This window comes from Microtus oregoni, unplaced genomic scaffold (assembly GCF_018167655.1).
Source record: "Microtus oregoni isolate MIOR12 unplaced genomic scaffold, Mior012 000000F_ref0000247, whole genome shotgun sequence".
Lineage (NCBI taxonomy): Eukaryota > Metazoa > Chordata > Mammalia > Rodentia > Cricetidae > Microtus > Microtus oregoni.
This window is the reverse complement of record NW_024543059.1, coordinates 58209183-58228419: the sequence shown is the minus strand read 5'-3', so window position 1 is coordinate 58228419 and position 19237 is coordinate 58209183.

Sequence of the window (19237 nt, the reverse complement as noted above, 5' to 3'; positions counted from 1 at the left end):
AAGCGCTTCTTCTAGCGGCACATAGGCAGCATGCCACAGTGTCCACTACAGGTTATTCCCAATTACATAAAAATATTTTAAGTTATTTCCACAGGGGACATCATCTTCTCAGCCAGAGAAAAACAAACCAGGGGACAAATGCCCTTGTTACCAGAGTCATTCTTGACAACTCATGACATTCTGTCTTAGTACTGATATTGCCACTCCGGAGTTATTTTTGCAGTCTTTGTAACCAACTCAGGTTTAGAGACCCATCCAGAAAAGAGCCCCTTCACCCTGAAATTATGTGTCTGTTTTAGCTGAAAGAAGTGTGGTAATACACGTGCTTAACTGAAACACAGAACAGCATTTTCAGTGGTGGCATGGGTATTTCAGGACAGGAACTGGTTGTAAAGAAAGAAGATATGCAAGACAGAAAGCAAAACGTGGGCTCCCTTGTATGAATCATTCTTTGAAGGTGCAATACGGCTTTTTATTTGATCACTGCTGTTTGTGAAGGTATATTCAAATGCAGGTGAGTGTGAACACACACTCAAACAGAAGTGTGCACATACAGGCACATACATCATACACACCTAAAGGCTGTCATTCCTGGTAAGGAGCAGGAATGAAGTCTATAAATATCTACTCATGGAGGATAATCACAGCTAAAAATATTCTATCCTTCCAACCACGGAAGTTCAGCTATGATTCCTTTTTGGAAATTCTATGTCTGCCATTCTCAATATAGCTGTAGTCAAATTTTAATTTGTCATTCATTTTGGCCCTCTTGGGGATTACACATGACATACATGGAAAAGCAAGATCTTTACAAGTGGGCCAATATTTGGTGTCAAGCTGAGTCCAGCATTTATTTTTATTTAGAAGCACAACACAATGCCTAATACAGACTAAGCATGCTATACGGTATTCACAGTATCAAGGTTAATATTGGCCAACCAACAAAGTTTGTTATCTTTTAGGAATATGAAAATAATGGTGCCAGTTTAAATGGGGCATATCTTCTGAACAAGTATAATAAGCAGACTTTCATAAGTAGGGCTTGATCTGTCCATCAGTGTTTGACTTCTCATAAGCTTTCAAATATTTGTATAGTTGGGGTGAAAATATTGCCCGTCTTTGTTTGACAAAATGCAATTTCTACAGCACAGCAAATGCATTGCCTGTTTCATATCCTGATGCAATGCGTTTGTTTTTTGTCTTCCCAACACAGCTTCCATGGAGAAGACTCATCATCTACTAGAGTACCACTGTATTCACCCAGCACTCTGCAAAGCAGATTACGGCAAAGGAGGGCTTTCTGATTGTGGTGCTTTCTGCCTTATATCAAATGTGCATTCAGTTCAATCAACTCACCCATTTGATTCTCAAGTAGCTATTGCATAGATAGAACCACAATTGGGAACAAGTCAATGTATTGGAAGTTTCTGGGGCATGAATTTCTGAAGAGAAGTTGGAAAAGCTTTGGAAAGTCAAGAAAGTGTGGAAAAAAAAAACAAACCTCTCCCCTATTAATCATACTTCCTAGAACAAGAGAGGTCGACAAAGCTGCCCTAGAGCTATCTGAGTTATTACTGTTTACTTTTCAAATTTATCTGGTACTGTCTTGACAGGACAGACAAGACAGACAAGATGAGTTGTCTGAACTTGAGAAGCAAAGTCTGTTTTCTGTTAATTAGATCTTCTCCTTTCTCCGCACTTAAAAAGCAATGATTGCTCTGGTGTGCTTGATTTTATTTAGAAATGAGATTTCACAGGGAGGGGGAGTTTGTTTCGGGTTTGGGGTGTTTTTTTTTGGGGGGGGGTTGTTTCTGTTTTGCTTTTTCTTATTCCTTAGGTCCCATCTTGAATCTGTGTCGGGAACAAAAGTGTTATCTCTAAATGAGAAGTGCATGCAAGGATCTCTGCCCATGTGGGATTTCAATGAAATTAGTGGTTCTAATGTCATAAAATTCTGTCAAATGTGAGTAGAAATTGCATACAGGATTCTTAAGGAAACACTCAGACCAACAGCCTTTTCTGCCAGCATTTGAAAACAACCTGGGATCTGTAGTCTCTGAAGACTGATGTGAAACTGTGACCCTGAAGAAACACCCACATGTAACTGTGGCCCTGAAGAAAGAGCCCTGATTTTCCCTTGCTAGTTTAATGAACAATATGTGTTTATTTAAGTCTGAACATTTTAAAATAAGTTAATTGTGTTTTTTCTCATCCACTACATCAAAAATGGGAAAAATAACTAGCAACACAAGCATTCATTCATTTGAGAATTAGTTATATTTCTGTTTAAAATGATAGCTTGCTTACCCAAATATTTTTTTGTGTGTATGTGTTTTAACAAAGGGAAGCCAATATGAAAATCTTTAGAAGTCTTTCATTTTGCACTGATGTGATGGGAGGCCCAATCAATATTATTTAATACAGCAATCAGCACATTAAATACAGATTTTTTCAATGACCCTTTATCTTTCTGTGGACTCCCTACGCTTCCATGAATATAAGTATCTAATGTAGATAATGAGGCACGGTGTTCTTCACCTTCATTCTAATCTTTCCAGCATCAGTGGAAATCAACATTCAAGAGGCTGTGGGTGACGGGGAATTCTTAGTGCAATTTATAGAGTTCAGAAGGCAACCATTCTTCAGTGAGCCAGAACCACCTTACTGCTTTTGCCTATTCTGGAATACTCAACACCAGGAAGGCAGAGCCAGGAGTAGAGGTCTGAAACCTGCATGCCCTCCTCCGTCCAAGATGGCCTTTACTTCCACCCTGCTAGTCTCATTAATAAATGATTCCCCAGCCATTTTGAAATAAGATTTGAGCCAAGGAAGAGGAAGTTTCAATGAACCTTCACACAGGGATTAAAACGACAAGTTACATTGGCAGTTTCTAGCCAAAGGGTAGGCCATCTATCCTTAGACTACAGTGAAAAAAACATAAGTGAATATTTTGGCCCAATTTTAAAGAAGTCATGCTGACAACATTCCCCAAGGGGCAAGAGTATCCCAACCTGTATTCACAAGTCCACGTTCACTGAAGTAATTTTGTTTACAACAGGCAATATACAAAAATAACCTAAATGCCCATCAATGGACAAGTGATAAAGAAATTGGCGTCATATGCACTGGACTGTTATTTGACAATTAAAAAGAGAGAGAGAGACCGGTATTTGTGGCATGAGTGTCCCCTGCAGACATTAGGCTAAATGAGGAAAGCCAGAAACCAAAAAATAAATGTAACAGGAGAGTATGTCAACTCCAAAAGAGGCAAACAGAAAGGCAGGAAGTGTCATATGAGTTTCCAGGGCAACCAAGAGAAGAAGCTGGTTAAAGGCTACAGCTGGCAGTTTTAAGTGACTGTCAGACTTCTGTTACACGGCCTGGAGACGCTACACGGTCAGTGAGAATGCTCTTTAGGGTGCCAGTCTGCTAGGAAAAGAACTCCTGTTCCTGCCACAGAGTAGGAGGGAAGGAAGTAGGCTGGTGAGACAGCTGCATGGCTGAAAAAGCTTGCTATACAAACCCTAACTCCCAATTTCCACCTCCTAAACTCATGGTGGTAATGAACCTGCTTCCCAAATCTTTCCATACACACGTGACATGGTACCTAAGCCCATGTGCATGCACACACACACACACACACACACACACACACCATATATATACACAGTAATAAACTGTTAAGTGAAAGGAAGGGAACCAGGAAAGACAGACAGACAAGACAGAAGAGGGAGAGGTTGAGGAAGGTAAGGGAGGGGAAACCTGTAAGAAGGGAGGTGATAGGGAAATGAATGTGGCAAGGATCTCCAGTGTACAGCACATCAAACAACCAAGTTACATGTCTTAAAATCAACTATAATGCAATGGAACTTGTGAACAATAGAGACAAAATAGATAAATTGCAAATCAAATTCTAGCGAGCCGGGGCCCGTGTCTGATCTGCTCCCATCCCATCCCTGTGTTCAATGCACTTAGCACAATGCATAAAACAATGAACACACATTCTGGAAATGAAAGTACTCGGGACATCTGACTCACTGTGTCTTCATTTCTTTCCCACTGCTGTGACAAACTAGCTGACAGAAGTGGATTAAGGAAGGGTAGGTTTATTCGGAACACAGTTCGAGGTAAATAGCTTACCAGGGTGAGAAAGTAAAGACAGTGAGATCTTGAAGAAACTGGCCATGTCCTGCCCATAATTGGCAGCAGAGAGAAAAGCATCTGTGCTTCTGTGTCTTTTCTTCTCCAATCACACAACCCAATATACCCCAGAAAACAGCTCCTACCTACACAACCAAGGCAGACCTCTCCTGTAAACTTGATAAACCCTCATATGCATGCTCTGAGGTTTGTCTTCAGATGATTCGAGTTCCAAGTAGGCTGGCAATTAATGCTAACCACCACATGGTTATGGTCTTCTCTTTCCTCTAACAGTCTGGCCAGCCATAACGGATATCCTCAGGTGAATTTCCTCAGGGGTGTGCCTGTGCGTGGTGACTATGATAAATGGAATAGAGCAACTGAAGCTATGGAACTTGAGATTAAAGGCAAGGATAATATAATGCTTAGAAAGCCAATTTTCCCGCAAATTGCAGTTTCCTAATGGAGGTATTCAAGTTTTACAATTCATTACCAGTTATTAGAGATTTGAGGCTTTAATCTTAGAGTGACTGAACACTTGGAAAATTAACATAGCCAAACTGAAAAATGATCTATACAAATACATAAAGTTGAAAAATCAAATTATGGGTTAAGTTTAAATTAGAGGAAATTAAAATATTTAAGAAAGGGCATAACAAGTCATTGTAAATCACACAATAATTTTAATTTGCTATTTATTTGGGCATTGGCTCAAGAACAATTAGAGTGATATTTGAACTATATTCTAAACATCTACGAAGAAAAAATATAAAAAGTCTTGTTCTACTTCTACATAAGATGTAAATAGTTACCATTTTTTTATTTAAGTATTTTTCATCTTCTCATTTTACATCAAGCTCCACAATTCCATGTATGAAACTAATCTTGTCCATATTCTAAGTATTTTAAATTGAGCTAATCTACGTTTTGTGTTTCAAGAATCAGGTCTGTCAGTCTGTGTGGCCTTCTCTATTGGATACTCTACAAGCTACGAGATCGCCACACTCAAGTAGATCAGATAGTTCCCCAGCCTTCCTAAATCTGGTGAATTTCCCCTCGTTTCTTATTTCATTGCCTCCTTAAGTCTTTCCAAATAGTCCAATGCCATATCAGTAGCTTCCCTTTCCCTACTCTATACCCACAATCAATTCCTATTACTTCCACCTCTTAGTACTAAGTTCTCCTTAGTACATGCTCATCTGAACTGGCCATCCTTGCTCTAGCTTGGCCTACACCATCCCTCCATCACTCAGTGTGTCAATTGCACCCGCACTGACCTCACCTCCATACAACCTTCAAACTTGCACTAAAATCCCATTCAGGGCAAACCTGATTAGTCTAGCCTAAAGCGCAGAATTCTGAATGGCTCACCAGTACCCGAAGATGTCATTACAGATGTGTGATGGAACAGTCGTGCACTTTATGACCCCCTCGTTGCTTTGTACACTGAGGGACACTGAACTGCTGAAGTTATGTCATTACTCTCTGGTCTGGACTGAACTGTGCCCCTCGAGATATGTGTTTTGTAGCTTTAAGCCCTGGTGTGACTATAGTTGCAAGTAGGGAAATTAAGGAGGTAGTTGCGGTGAATGGCTTCATTAATGTAGGCCTAGTGTCTTTTTAAGAAAAGAATGAAGCACAAGAAGCAATGCAAATACGGACAGCCATGTGCCAGCCAAGGCTGTCAGTATTTTGATCTTGAGCCTCTAACCTCCAGGATTATAGGAAACCACGTTTGTTTTAAGCCCCAGTCGGTAAACATCCCTAAAACAGTCACCGATCTTCTACCATTCTGAGACTAGAGATGGAGTCTCTTTGCTTTCTTAATCACCTTCTCATTCCCCATGTGAAGGACACATTCTAGGCAGAAATCCTTAAATAAATAAATTAATTAAAAAAAAAACTTCCAATGCATCTATCTAGCCTGTCTCTCCCCAGAGACTTTAATAATTATCTTAGAATGGTTTAAAGGTTAAATCATTTCTGCTCAAAATTAATACAAGCAGAAAGCATCTTCTATGAGCTTTCATTCCTAGCACAGCCATTAACTTATATTTGTTGATAAATCTATCGAATAGTACTCGATCCATAGCAGATGGTCAGTAGCTGATAAATTAAAAACAAGTTACATAAAAAGATTTCAACAAAATCATGAGAGAAATCCAATAGACCTCAATTAAAGAACTAAGAGAAACCACCAAATTTTAGTACAAAAGCATATGTTGGGAACACAAAGTACCTTGGTTCGATGTTCAGCAATTAAGATAGCACAGGACACACGAACGAACACACAAACACACACACACAAACATACACACACACAACCCACCATGGCAGAGAAGGGAACAGGCAAGATTTTCAGAGCAGACGTAGAGGCAAGTACCAGTTCTATATCAATATCGTCTTATGATTTGTGATCAAGAATACAGATTCCACCTCCTCTTTTTCTTTTTCCAGTATAGGTATCTTCAGAAAAAATGGTTATAAACTAAACCTTTTTAAGATTTAATAAAATATTTCATGTTTTTCCTTGCAATGGTTCTATTAAGTCTCTTCAAAGGGACTTTCCACAGGGCAAACCAGAGGGACAGAACATTTGTTCCAAAAGCAATCTCCTCCTCAGTTATTTCCTGTATTCCCTCAGCAGCTTTTCTCCACAGTTGTACTGGAATAAGAGCTTACTGGATCCCAAACCAGTTTCTCCTGCTGTTTGAAATTATAGTCAAGTCTCAGAGTGTTTGGTGTGATGCCTTCCTCACAATCCGCTACCATGGAAATGGTACACACAAGTACAGCATACGTTTTGTTACAAAGTGAGTTCCTAGATTTACAAAGATAAAGATTCAAGACGGTATTTACAAAATGTGTTCAGAAGTGGATTGTGTTGCTTTTGATCCATTTAAAGAAATTAAAGATTTCCCGAGTTGAAATCTTTATGTTTAGAGAAAATGTTAACATCAAAAAGATGTCGATGATGGTGGTGGTGGTAGTGGTAGTAGTGATCATAGCGTTATAATTACATCACAGTGTAAAGTTGGTAACAACAAAAGAAGCTAGTAGTTTACAGCAATGTAGGGAGGAGGGTGATTATATATGTCTATGTCTTGAGCATTGCAGAGCCTTTCCATCAGGAATGCCTCTTTTTCAGGTCCCTGGTTCCAGCCCTCTTGTCTTCGAATTGAAGGGCTTGTGCATAGATTTTCCTAGGATCACGTCTCCGGTAAGGAGCCAAACCTTGCTGCTTACCCACTATGCAGACAGAGGAGACACGGCAGCAGGATTCTTCTGAATATCTGTTCCACGCCAAGGAGAAGCCTTGGGAATGCTTGTTTACTGTTTTAAGTCTTTAAAAAAAATAAGAATTGAAAATAATCAAATGTTCCCATAGTTCCAAATTAAGCCTTTCTGGAAAACTTGGGGAAAAATATATTAGGACTGAGGACCCTGGCAGATTTGGGGGTAACTGTCTGCAATATTCCTCCTACTCAGTTGCAACCCTGTGTTTCCCTCTCTACTACTTTCAGAGATGCTCCTGGTAGTTGGGGCGTGGGAAGACTACTGAGAGGCAAGCAGGATTTTCGGTTTCCCCACATTTCATTTCACTCTTGTAGCTCTGCTACCACCGCTACAGCAACCCCAAAACAGTTTATGGGGAAAGAGGCTAAGCCCGTATTTACAAAGTATCCTGGATTCATGGGTCAAAGCATTAATTGGAAAGCAATTAAATCCAACAAGTATTCACTAAAAAGTTTATTTACTCAAGCATTACAGACTATGCTATTTATAGCCCGACAGAAGCAATAGGTTTTGCTGTTGTTTTAAAATCTCACATATGTTTATCCAAACAGGGAAGTAGTCCATTGTTTTTTCCACTTAAGTCATATTCCAATTCCTTTATAGTTCTAGGTTTCTCTGACCTATCCAGATCTGACCCACTCCCTCGGGACTTGTATGGAGTTGTAGGTCTCTCCCTTACAGTCTGGCAGAGATGCCATCAGGATAGCAGAAGTTAATACTGTGACCACTTCCCGTTACCTTTTTGGATCTTTAAGATCATTCATGGAGTATTCAGATAGTTTTCTTTAGCAACCAAGCTCCTCTGCCAGACCAGCTTGGACTTCCTCAGATGAGAAATAATTTTGTTCTTCCAATGCACTCTTGATAGGTTATTCCTAACCCATCTGCCCCCATAGCTGAGAACTCCAGGAAGCAATAGGAACATGCTCCATACTTTCACATGGGGGCATGCCCAGACCTTCTTGTGCTCCTAACTGCTGCCATTCTGAATGCGTGACCCTCATCTAAACTCATTCCCAAAGTCAGCCGCTGCCTTTCCACCACCTACAGCTGTTCACAGCAGAGCCTGGCGGGAGTATTCCCTCTGAGAATGCTGGGTTTTGTTGTTGTTGTTGTTGCTATTCCCAGGTGTCTCTGCTAAAATTCCCGGGGCAAAGAACATTTATAGTTCCGCACATGTTTTCCTAGTCAATGGGAAAAAAATTTTCGTGTACTCCTAATGGACTGTCTTCAGTAATATGCTTCATGGCACCCTTGGATGTGGGAGACCGACGTTGCCAGAATATTTCTTTTTTATGGCTTTTGTTGCTTTGACAGCTTTGATTTTATGGCAACTTTAATCATGTGAGTCCTATTCCTTCACCTCTGGCATTTTGCAAATATTCCATTTCTCTATTGCTGCTTCCATAACTGCCTTCAACAAATTGTGATTCATCAAATGGTTTCCCCCATGTCCTTCTACCATATCCACAGGGGAATCCCTGAAGGGGGCTACATCAAACAAACAAGGCGATGCTAAATGCTCGAGAGTGTGAAAATCTATTAATTACAAAGGGGAGGAGAGAAAGAGCAGGAAGGAAGAAAAATTGCATGTACCGGTTAATGCAGCCCCTAGCCACCACTGGCTGTAAGCTATGTTCTGACACTTTAGACAGGCTTTGTGAGTCTGTTTGCTCTGTTCACAGCTGTTCAGGAGAAAATACGCTATCAAGTTTAACACAAAGTACATGTGTTATCTTAAAGATACAGCAAGTCAATAAATCATACCTGATCCATAACGGTATTATACGTCCCTCTCTTGTATAATCACGGAATAATGGAGGTAGAAATGAAAGAGAGTCAGAGCCAGGAAAGATCAAGTAGGTTATCCGTTCAATCTTGTCCTGACAGAGAATCACTCCAAAGCAATACATCTTAAGTTGTATCGTCTGGAAATTAGCATCTCTGTGGTGGTGTCGCTCTCTCTCACCCACTCTCTAAGTAGCTCATTTCTGCGAAGAGGGCGGGAATGGATTCTCATCACCTTCCCTGAATAGTAAACCTAAAATCTGACTTTGCTGAATCATTTACCCTCTTTCTTTTTTTTTTTTCTGGTCCCGTGGGCCCTGCATGGAAGTTCCTTCTTGTGGGTACTTGCAATGTTATAATATGAGCGGGATCACTCTCTGCTTCATGTTCCTCCTCTAGAATGAGCCTCATTATGCATTTTCTTTCTTTAGCAGGAAGGCCACATATCCCTTCCTGCTAAAGGAAGGAGACAGCTCTTCCCATGGAAACTCTTTTGTGTTTGCTGCACCCCCAAGAGAATGACAGACTATAACGCAGTGTTCTCAAAGCATCAGCTATGGAAATGCCTCTTCAGCTGTGCAATGACATCCTTGTTCTTTCCAGTTGGTGGAGGCTGCCACCCCTCTCACTTTATCCCAGCAGCCATTTCTACCTTGTGCACCTAAGCTTCTCACTAACTCGTCCCACCCTACTCTTAAATCTCAGTAGCTATAAGCCTTGCTTGTGATTCAAAATAATGTGATCCATTTCTATGACAGTGGATACATCTTAGAAATACCAGCACTGTTTTTAAATTTTGCTGAAGTACTGCTTACACTCTTATGTAGAACATTGGAGATTTGTTCTCCCCCATGAATAATAATTACGTTATGGCTCATAACCTCTTCAAATTGATCAACCTATCCCAATTTGAAAGCATTGATATCCTTCCTCACCATGGATAAGGAAATCATTATTGCTGTCAAAACAATAAACGTTTTAACAGTGTGCTGGAGTTTGTGACATGATGCAGACTGATGCAAAGGCCATTCACTTGATACCTCCACATCTGGCACAAAGCAAATACTCAATGTGAATTCTAGATAATGCACCATTTGTTCAAAGCCAAATAATTATGACCGTGTTAAGTATGTGCAACAAACAGCCAAGGCTAAGCACTGAAACATAAGATCAATGATTAGGAATGCCAGTTTAGATACATAGGGTTCTGCTGTAAAATTCTCACTTAGAAAGCCCAAATTTCAAAAGGTCCCTTCTAGTCAAAGCAACAGGTTAAGGGTTAGAGAGGGACATTAACTGAGATCAAAGTACTACAAGAAATGGGAGTGTGTGTGTACTAAGCAGATATATGTATTTGTGATATATGGTAAAAATTATAACAGCATACCAAGAAATCATAAATATCATATTCATTCATGTAAAATGTCTTATCTTATGAAAATTCTTTCATGCAATTATGATGGACAAGAAGTTCCATAATGAGCCATCTACAAGATGAAGAACAAACAATGTCAGGGATGAAATTTAGTTGGAGTCTGAAATGCTGAGAAGAAGGAACTCCAGTGTGTGAGGCAGGTGATGTCTTCAAAGATATACAGAGAATTTGACCTTCTGTTGCCTTGTCTGGTCTATTGGGTCTTCAATAGAGGGAATATAATCATCCACATGAATCTTCTTTGAAGGGAATCTTCTTTGCTGGCTCTACTAATTCAAATGCTAACTTTTATCCCAATCACCTACACACCCTATACCCAGAAACACACTCTTTTACCAGCTCTAAGGGTAAATTCAGCCCAGTCAAAGAGGCAAGCAAAACTAGATACCAAAGAAACTAAGACAGAACAAAGACATATGAATAGCTCCACAGCACCTGGTAAGTTGCAAAAAAAAAAAAATTGGATTTAATAAAGACAAAATAGAGCCAGGAGACAAAACAGGAGGTTGACAAGTAGTCCAGTTATGGACCATGCTAAAGAAGCAGGAAGCAGAATAAATGGGCTGAAAACATGCTATTAAAAATAGGTTTAAAGAACAGTTCTGCAACTAAAATAGAAAAAAGTTGTGAAATCAGATCATAAAGATCATGTTCTTTGTTGATAAAAATCATTTTAGATTTAATTCTATTGTAAAAACATTTATTGAAGACTTCTATGTTACAATGCTCCCAAAATATCTCTATTTTGTAACACTAAGTACCAATTTGAAGTGAACAAGAAAAGATAAATGTTTAAGGGTATACTGCAATAGTCTAAATAAAGAATTATTACCCAATAGTGATGGTACAATCTGTGAGAGCAGAAACCATGAGTTGAGCTGACACTTGTATATTATGAGGAGTTGAGGGAAAGGGACATGGAGTTACTATATAGTGATATTTTAGTGATACCCTACCTGCAAGTTAAAACATAGAGCCTGGAAACAGTTACAGAAAATAATCTATGGAAGAGAAAAGGATGAACGCTGTCTTAGTGCACACTTTTCTATTGCCCTGATAAGACATAATGACAAACACAACTTATAGAAGAAAGTTTATTTGGGGCTTTAAGATTCAAGAGGTTAAACTCCATGACCAACATGGCAGAGAGTATGGAAGCAGGCAGACAGGAGTGATGATGGAGCAGTAGCTAAAAGCCTACATCTTGATCCATAGGCAGGAAGCAAATTGAACACACTTGGAATGTCATAGGATTCTGAAATTTCAAAACCCAATGATATACCTCCTCTAACAAGACCACATCTCTTAATCTTTCCCAAACAGTTCTACTAACTGAGGACCAAGTATTAAATTATATGAGCCTATGGTGTCAAGACCGATTTGGAGATAAATTAATAAGGGGCATGTTAAATTTAATAAAACACCAATCTAGCTGACTATTGATGGTGGGAAGATCATGGCACTGTGTTGGATTTTTTTGAGAACAGTGCAAAATGAGAATATTTCACAGAATGGATGCTTGTGCTTTCGTATAAATATTATGACTCAGTGGTTGTGATAGGAACTTAAGTGAATATTTGTAATAAAATCAGAAACAAACCCAAAGATTGGTCAAACCTAACAGATCTGCCAAAGTCCTGCTGAGCATAGAGGACAATGTATTTCTAACTCACGACTTTTTCACTCTTCTGCAGAATAGTGTTTTATAAACTGAGTCACAAACCATTTGTTCACCATGAATTAATTTATTAGATTATAATCAGGGTTTCTCAAGAAATTAAGCAATATAGAAACTCTCAAAGTAGCACAATATATATATTTTCTGATACTTTCCTGTATGTTAAATTTGTACATAGAAAGAAATTTTTGCACTATATATAGTGCTGGTTTGTCATAGGAAATCAACCTTTTATTTCATAGCCAAAACTTTTCAACTCATTGCTATAGATTACCTAAGTAGTTTTTAGACAAAAATGCTAGATACAAGGTTTAACATTAAATTAAATAGTTTATGTCTTAGGAAGAAACATTTAGGAAGGTTTTTAAAAAGAATCATTCAATGCTGAGAATCATTACCTATATGTTATTGTTTTCTAACATGTATAAACAGTGTCATTTACAATAATTTGATAACAGCTTTGGCACATGCTTTGAAATAAGTGATAAAGAGAATATAAGCAAAAATATCACTTGGCTTCATTTAAATTTGCAAAAGTATTTAAGCACTAGCTATAAATAACGTTTAAGATTATCGCTGCCTAGTTCTTAAAAGCAATAACCTTTGAACCATATGTGAGTCTTTGTATTGAAGCTTTGTACATATAAACTCTCCCAAAGCAAGAATCTGAAGCAGGCTGCTTTGCCATACCTGCATTTCTCAAATGAGATTAACTTTAGAAAGATAGAAGGATCTATTTAAACAAATATAAGATATCTCTAAAATATTGACATATTTCTGAAAAACTTTAATTCATTTCAGCTTGTAATAAATAAGCATACTGATCAGTTTACATAAAGTAATCATTTCATGACATTTTCTTAAAACCATCATCACTGAGCCCAATAATTTATGTATACATATATGTATATATATTTCTATTTTTTTTCAATATTTTTTAACACTTGAAGGAGAGAGGGCTACTTTCTGACCATTACTCTATCTTTCTTCTTTGTCAAAGTAACATCATGTTGTCTTCACGTATATACCATAGAGCATACAATTGTGTCCTTTACTCAGAAATATGTTCTGACTAATTTGATCATATCGTTCTCCTTATAAATAACTGGTTTATAGATGGGATATGCTCTATTCTAGCCAATGATTTAAAACAAGTTCTACCCTAGCTACAGGGAGCTACATAAGAAAAAGAAACAAGTATATATTCTGTGAAAGATTCTCATTTTGCACTGTTCTCAAAAAATCCAACACAGTGCCATGATCTTCCTACCATCAACAGTCAGCTTTGTATGTCATAGCCAGAACCTGGAAACAACCTAAATGTCCCTCGATTGGAGAATGGATAAGGAAAATGTGGTACATTTACACAATGGAGTACTACACAGCAGAAAAAAATAACGACATCTTGAATTTTGCAGGAAAATGGATGGAGCTAGAAAACATTATTTTGAGTGAGGTAACCTAGACACAGAAAGACAATTATCACATGTACTCACTCATAGGTGGTTTTTAAACATAAAGCAAAGAAAACCAGCCTACAAACCACAATCCCAGAGAACTTAGACAACAATGAGGACACTAAGAGAGACTTACATAGATCTAATTTACACGGGAAGTAAAAAGTAGAAAAAGACAAGATCTCCTGAGTAAATTGGGAGCATGCGAGCCTTGGGGGAGGGTTGAAGTGGGGAGGGGAGAGGCAGGGAGGGGAGAGGCAGGGAGGGGAGCAGAGAAAAATGTAGAGCTAAATAAAAATCAATAAAAAAATTCTACTGTTGTGTTTCTCTAATTAAGGACTATGGAGCTGTAGTTGGCACTCAGTCACTCTAAGCCCTGAAGGCCTAGACAGTTCCCTAAATCGTTACATGAAAAGATGAAACAGATAATGATTGATGATATTTGTGCATCTAGTATCATAACTTCATATGTGACACAGTAAACTTTTTAAATAAAAGCATTTTAAGATGTGTATTTTGATAATTGCAGTCAATTGCATTCTAATCAGCTCAAAATACCTACAGTCTTTGGATTATAGGTATAGAAGTTTTGACACTATGCAGCTTAAAACTTCTCTTATCCGCCTCTACCCTCCTTTTTTTCCTTTTCTTTCTTTTTTTCCATATTGTAGTAATTTGGGAATACCCTAATTTGAACTTTGCTTTTTAAAAATTTGGTTCATTTTCTGATGGAGCTTGTGAAGGGGCTAGAGCTACAGATCCAAAACTGCGGGATCTCCATGACACAAGGCAGCAACAGGATAATTCCAAAAGGAGTCCCAGTGAGAACCCAGTACAGAGAGTGCTGCAGAAGCCACGGGCCTTGAACCAGACCAAGGACTCATTGCAATGATCACTTACGAATGAAGATGTATGGGTTAAAGGGTACACTATGAGATTCACTGTGTCTGTCACACTACAGCTTCCATGCCAAGACTGGTTTTTTGTTTTGTTTTGTTTTGTTTTTGATGAGGAGGTTTTGCAAAGGCAGAAGGTGAATATAAAAAGACTGGGAGATAATGGGATCAGGGTGTATGATAAGAAATCCACAAAAATTTCAATAATAAGAAAAGCCTAAAAATTTTAATTCACCTTACAAATATCATAATTTTTTGTTGAGGTACTATTTGGGAAAATTTTTTTTCCTTTAGTGAGCTCAATATTTTGGTTAAGAAATTTAGAAACATTAGCTTGCTGTTATCATGTATATTTAAAATTTGCATGCTAAAGTTTTCATGAGCATTTCATTTTAAAAAAATGAAATTCTCCTTTTAAAATATTTTGTCTAGGAGACAGCAGATGTGCATGAAAGTGCTTGTGACACGAGTTTGAAGGCCTGAGTTTAAGCCCCCAGATCCAGATAAAGCAGACCACAATGATGAAAAGGATGGGAAGCAGACATAGAAAAATTTTAGAAATCCAGGGAGCTGAGGCACACAACAGAGAAACAAGAAAAAGACTCTGTCTCAAGCCAGTTAGACAGCAAGGCCTGACACCCAAGGTAGTCCTCTGATCTCTACACTTGCCCTGCAGGTACATTCACACACAAAAGTATGGGTGTACACATTTATATTTACACATGCGGAAGGAAGGAAGGAAGGAAGGAAGGAAGGAAGGAAGGAAGGGAGGAAAGAAGGGAGGAAGGAAGGAAGGAAGGAAGGAAAGAAAGAAGGGAGGAAGGAAGGAAGGAAAGAAGGGAGGAAGGAAGGAAGGAAGGAAAGAAGGAAGGAAAGAAGGGCGGAAGGAAGGAAGGAAGAAGAGGGAGGGGAAAGAGAGAAAGACAGAGACACCAACACTAAGACAGCTAAGAGAGACACCTAAGGGAAGCACAGTGATGCCAAGGTGGCTTCTAACACTAAAACTGTTCAAAGTTGCATATATGTTTTTCTGTGTATTGTTTTGGTAGATCTTGCACAGCTTTCTCAGAGACTCAGTAAATTAAAAATAAGCGTGTAAGATCAGACAATCATTTTTCTTTACTATTTTTGAGCCAGAATGGCACAAGCCATTTTTAAGCCACTGCTTTTTAAATAAAGAACAGTTTGAACTCATATTTCTTCCTCCATATAGACATAGCTTGTGGGCATACCTGATACACAAGCTGCACAACTGTGGTGGAAGCTGAAAAATGCTAGAAACATTGAGTTCTTTCTCCAAGAGGAAGACTAAAGTTTGGAGATTGGGTTTTTAGTGCAGCTCCCATTTCGTTCAGAGCAATATAGAGTAGCTTAATTTTCTTTCTGAGACTCAATAAAATAAGCAAAAGGAAAATGCAGAAAAAGATCTTTGCCGTGCCAGTTTTCATAAAATGAGACTGCCAAACTTTTAAAGAATAATCAAACACTCTTATAAGGTCTGAAAGCCCACCCTCAGCCTCCACTTGGCCTACTCATCTCTTCTACTTACTAAGGGTTGTCATTTTCTCTCCAGCACTCAACGTCTGTGTTTCTGAATGCATGGCCGGCTCGGCTCCAATGGTCTCTCCATCGTCCTTCACTTGTTGCCTAGCATCTTTTCCTATTTCCCACACTGTCGTCCCTCGAGAAGAGTCTCTTAAGAAGAGTGTGGTACTCCCTGCTGTTTTCTCACACAACCCCAGGCACTCTTTTCACAAATATTTTTCAATACTTACGAATATTTATTCAATGCCTCCAAGCACCGAGGGTGCATCAGTGATCAAAACAATATGCTTTCCCATGGAAATAGTAACCTAGTAGAAGCAGATTATAAATAAATAAGTGCATGATATATGGCGGGGCTTACAGAGACTCTGAAGAGGAAGGAACGAGGGCCAGCTACAACTGCAGAGGAGGAGGAAATCCTCCAGGTGAGACTAACGTTTGAGCAAAATCCAGATGTGAGGTGTGGGAGCGGGGGAGACTGGTGGCTGATTTTTTTTTTTTTTTTTTTTTTTAAAGAAGGGCATTCAAAAAAGAAGGAACGGCAAATCCCAAAGTTGGATGCAGGAACACACTTGGAATGTTTGAAGAGAAGTGAAGGAGAACAGGGAATGGGGGAGGGAGAGAAGCAGGAGATGAGGTCAGAAAAGTAGCTGGTGCCAATTCAAGCTCTTGTATGCTCTGGCAAGGGCTCTTGGCTCTTATTTGGGTGTAATGAAAGCATCAGGAAATTTTGAGCAAGGAGCAACTGGGTCTTGCTCTTATTTCCACTAGCCCCCTCTTCCCACTCTAAATAGAATGTGTACACTTGGCACTGAGGACACCGGAAGGCACCTGACAACGCAGGTAAAGTAGGGTGTGTGGGTGATCTAGTCTGAGGTTACTGCAGACATGGGAAGGAAAACAAGAAGCACGGATAGGCCTCTTTAAGGAACTGTGCTTCAGGAGAAGGTAGAGAGATGGCTAAATTTTGTGCATGTGTTGGAGGGGTGGCACGCAAAGGAAGACCAATCGTAGACTACATAACAGCATATTTTGTACCCATGGAAACAAGCCAGTTAAAGTCTAGATCATGCTGGATAGAAAGAGACCAATCACACGCCCTATGTAGGTGCTGATACAGGGTTGAATCTAGGAGACAAAACTCTAGGCTGACCTCTGCAGAGAAGCAATGGCTCACCTACTGCATGGACAAAGATAGAGAGGATGTATGTTCAGGTTGATGCAATGTAAGCAAGAGATGTAGTGGTTGGGGAGGACAATGGATGGGGAGGAGAGAAAACTGGTCTTATTCTTTAAAAATATCCCTTGGGGCGGGCTGGCGGAGCCCGCTATGAGAAAAAGCGGCGCGGGACGGCCCGCGCTGTGCTGGCGGTGGCGGCAGTAACAGACATATAAACACAGGAAACAGCCATATAAGAATTTATTAACAAGGAGAGAAAGAAAGAAAGGGAAAGAGAGAGAGGAAGAGAGAGAGAGAGAGAGAAGGAGAGAGAGAGAGAGAGAGAGAGAGAAAGGAGAGAGAGAGAGAGAGAGAGAGAGAGAGAGAGAGAGAGGAGAAAGAGAAGAAGGGAGAGAGAGGAGGAGAGAGGCAGAGCCCCTTGTGTACACAGGGGAACAGGGGAGAACACAGGGAGGGGGCCCAATGGCCAGCAGAGGGCAGAGGTTAAAAAGGAGTGGGCGTGGCTAGGGCAGGGACCCAAAGAATAACAACTGGCAGCAGTGTGATTTGCTTGCAGAATGCCTACTTCGGCTCAGGTGTTTGAGTACTCAGGTGGTGACACTGTTTGGGAAGATGATGAAGCATTTACAGGGTGAAGCCTCAGTGAGTGAGTTCATCACTGAGGAAAAGTATTGGGGTTGTATAGCCTGGTCCTGCTTCCTTACTGCAGGTGTGTTGTGACTACTTGACCACTTGCCTTTGCTGACATGCCTTTCCCATTATGAAGGAATGAGCCTTAAAATTCTGAGCTGTCATAAATCCTCCATCTCTTAAATTGCTTTTTGTTGGGTATTTGTCCCAATAAGCAAAGTAACTAGCACATCTGTCCTTTGAAATTTTTAAAAAAAAATGATTATGTGTGAACCAGTGTGTGTCTGTCTATGTATTCAGATGACCACAGATGCCAGAAGAGAACATCGTATCTCTGGGATCTAGAGTTACAGGCAATACCCAATAGAAGTGCTCAGATTGGAACTCTCATCCCCATAATTGAGCAGCAAGTACTCTTAATTACTGAGCCATCTCTCCAGTCTGAAGCAGGTGTCTTAAGGAGACCTCTGAGATTCAAAAGACAGAAATATGTTAGACCTTAGGACAGTTAAACTTGTCAGCTTGAAAGGTTTTACACTCATCAAGGGGACACACCCTTCAGTCTGTGTGTAAGGATGCTTTCAGAGAGATTTACCTGAGGCGCAAAAACCCTGCTGAATGAGTGTAGTGCAACCCCATGGACTGGGATCTTTTACTAAATAAAAGGAAAAAGCCATCCAAAACCCAAAAATTCTCTCTCTGCTTCTTGACTATAGATACCATGTGAGCAGTTTCCTCATTTTCTTGGGAATATTTCTTCTCCACCATGATGGACTGTATGTCTTTGAACTTTGAGCCAAAATAAATCCTTATCTCCTTAAACTGTTTTTCCTGTCAGGAATTTAATTACAACAATGAGACATGCAATTAGCATGACCCAGATAGGCAACAATGAAGTTTCACCATGCTTCCGTACTACCTGGTTAATCAGAACTTTCTCAACCTGGCTAAAATCCAAATTACACTGAATTCCCAGGTTACAGCTTTGGAACTCAGGCAACTCAGGTCATCTATCTATCATTCCTCCTTGCAAAAAAAGTTCCTACACGCTACCCCCTTCCCAACATATGTTTCCCAAATGAAATCTTACTCGGGCATGTCTGATAGATGAAACCTAAGTCATATTCCATTTGTTCGGGAAGTTGGAAAATGTTTCTGAGATCTACCTTAGAGACAAAGGTTGCTTACATG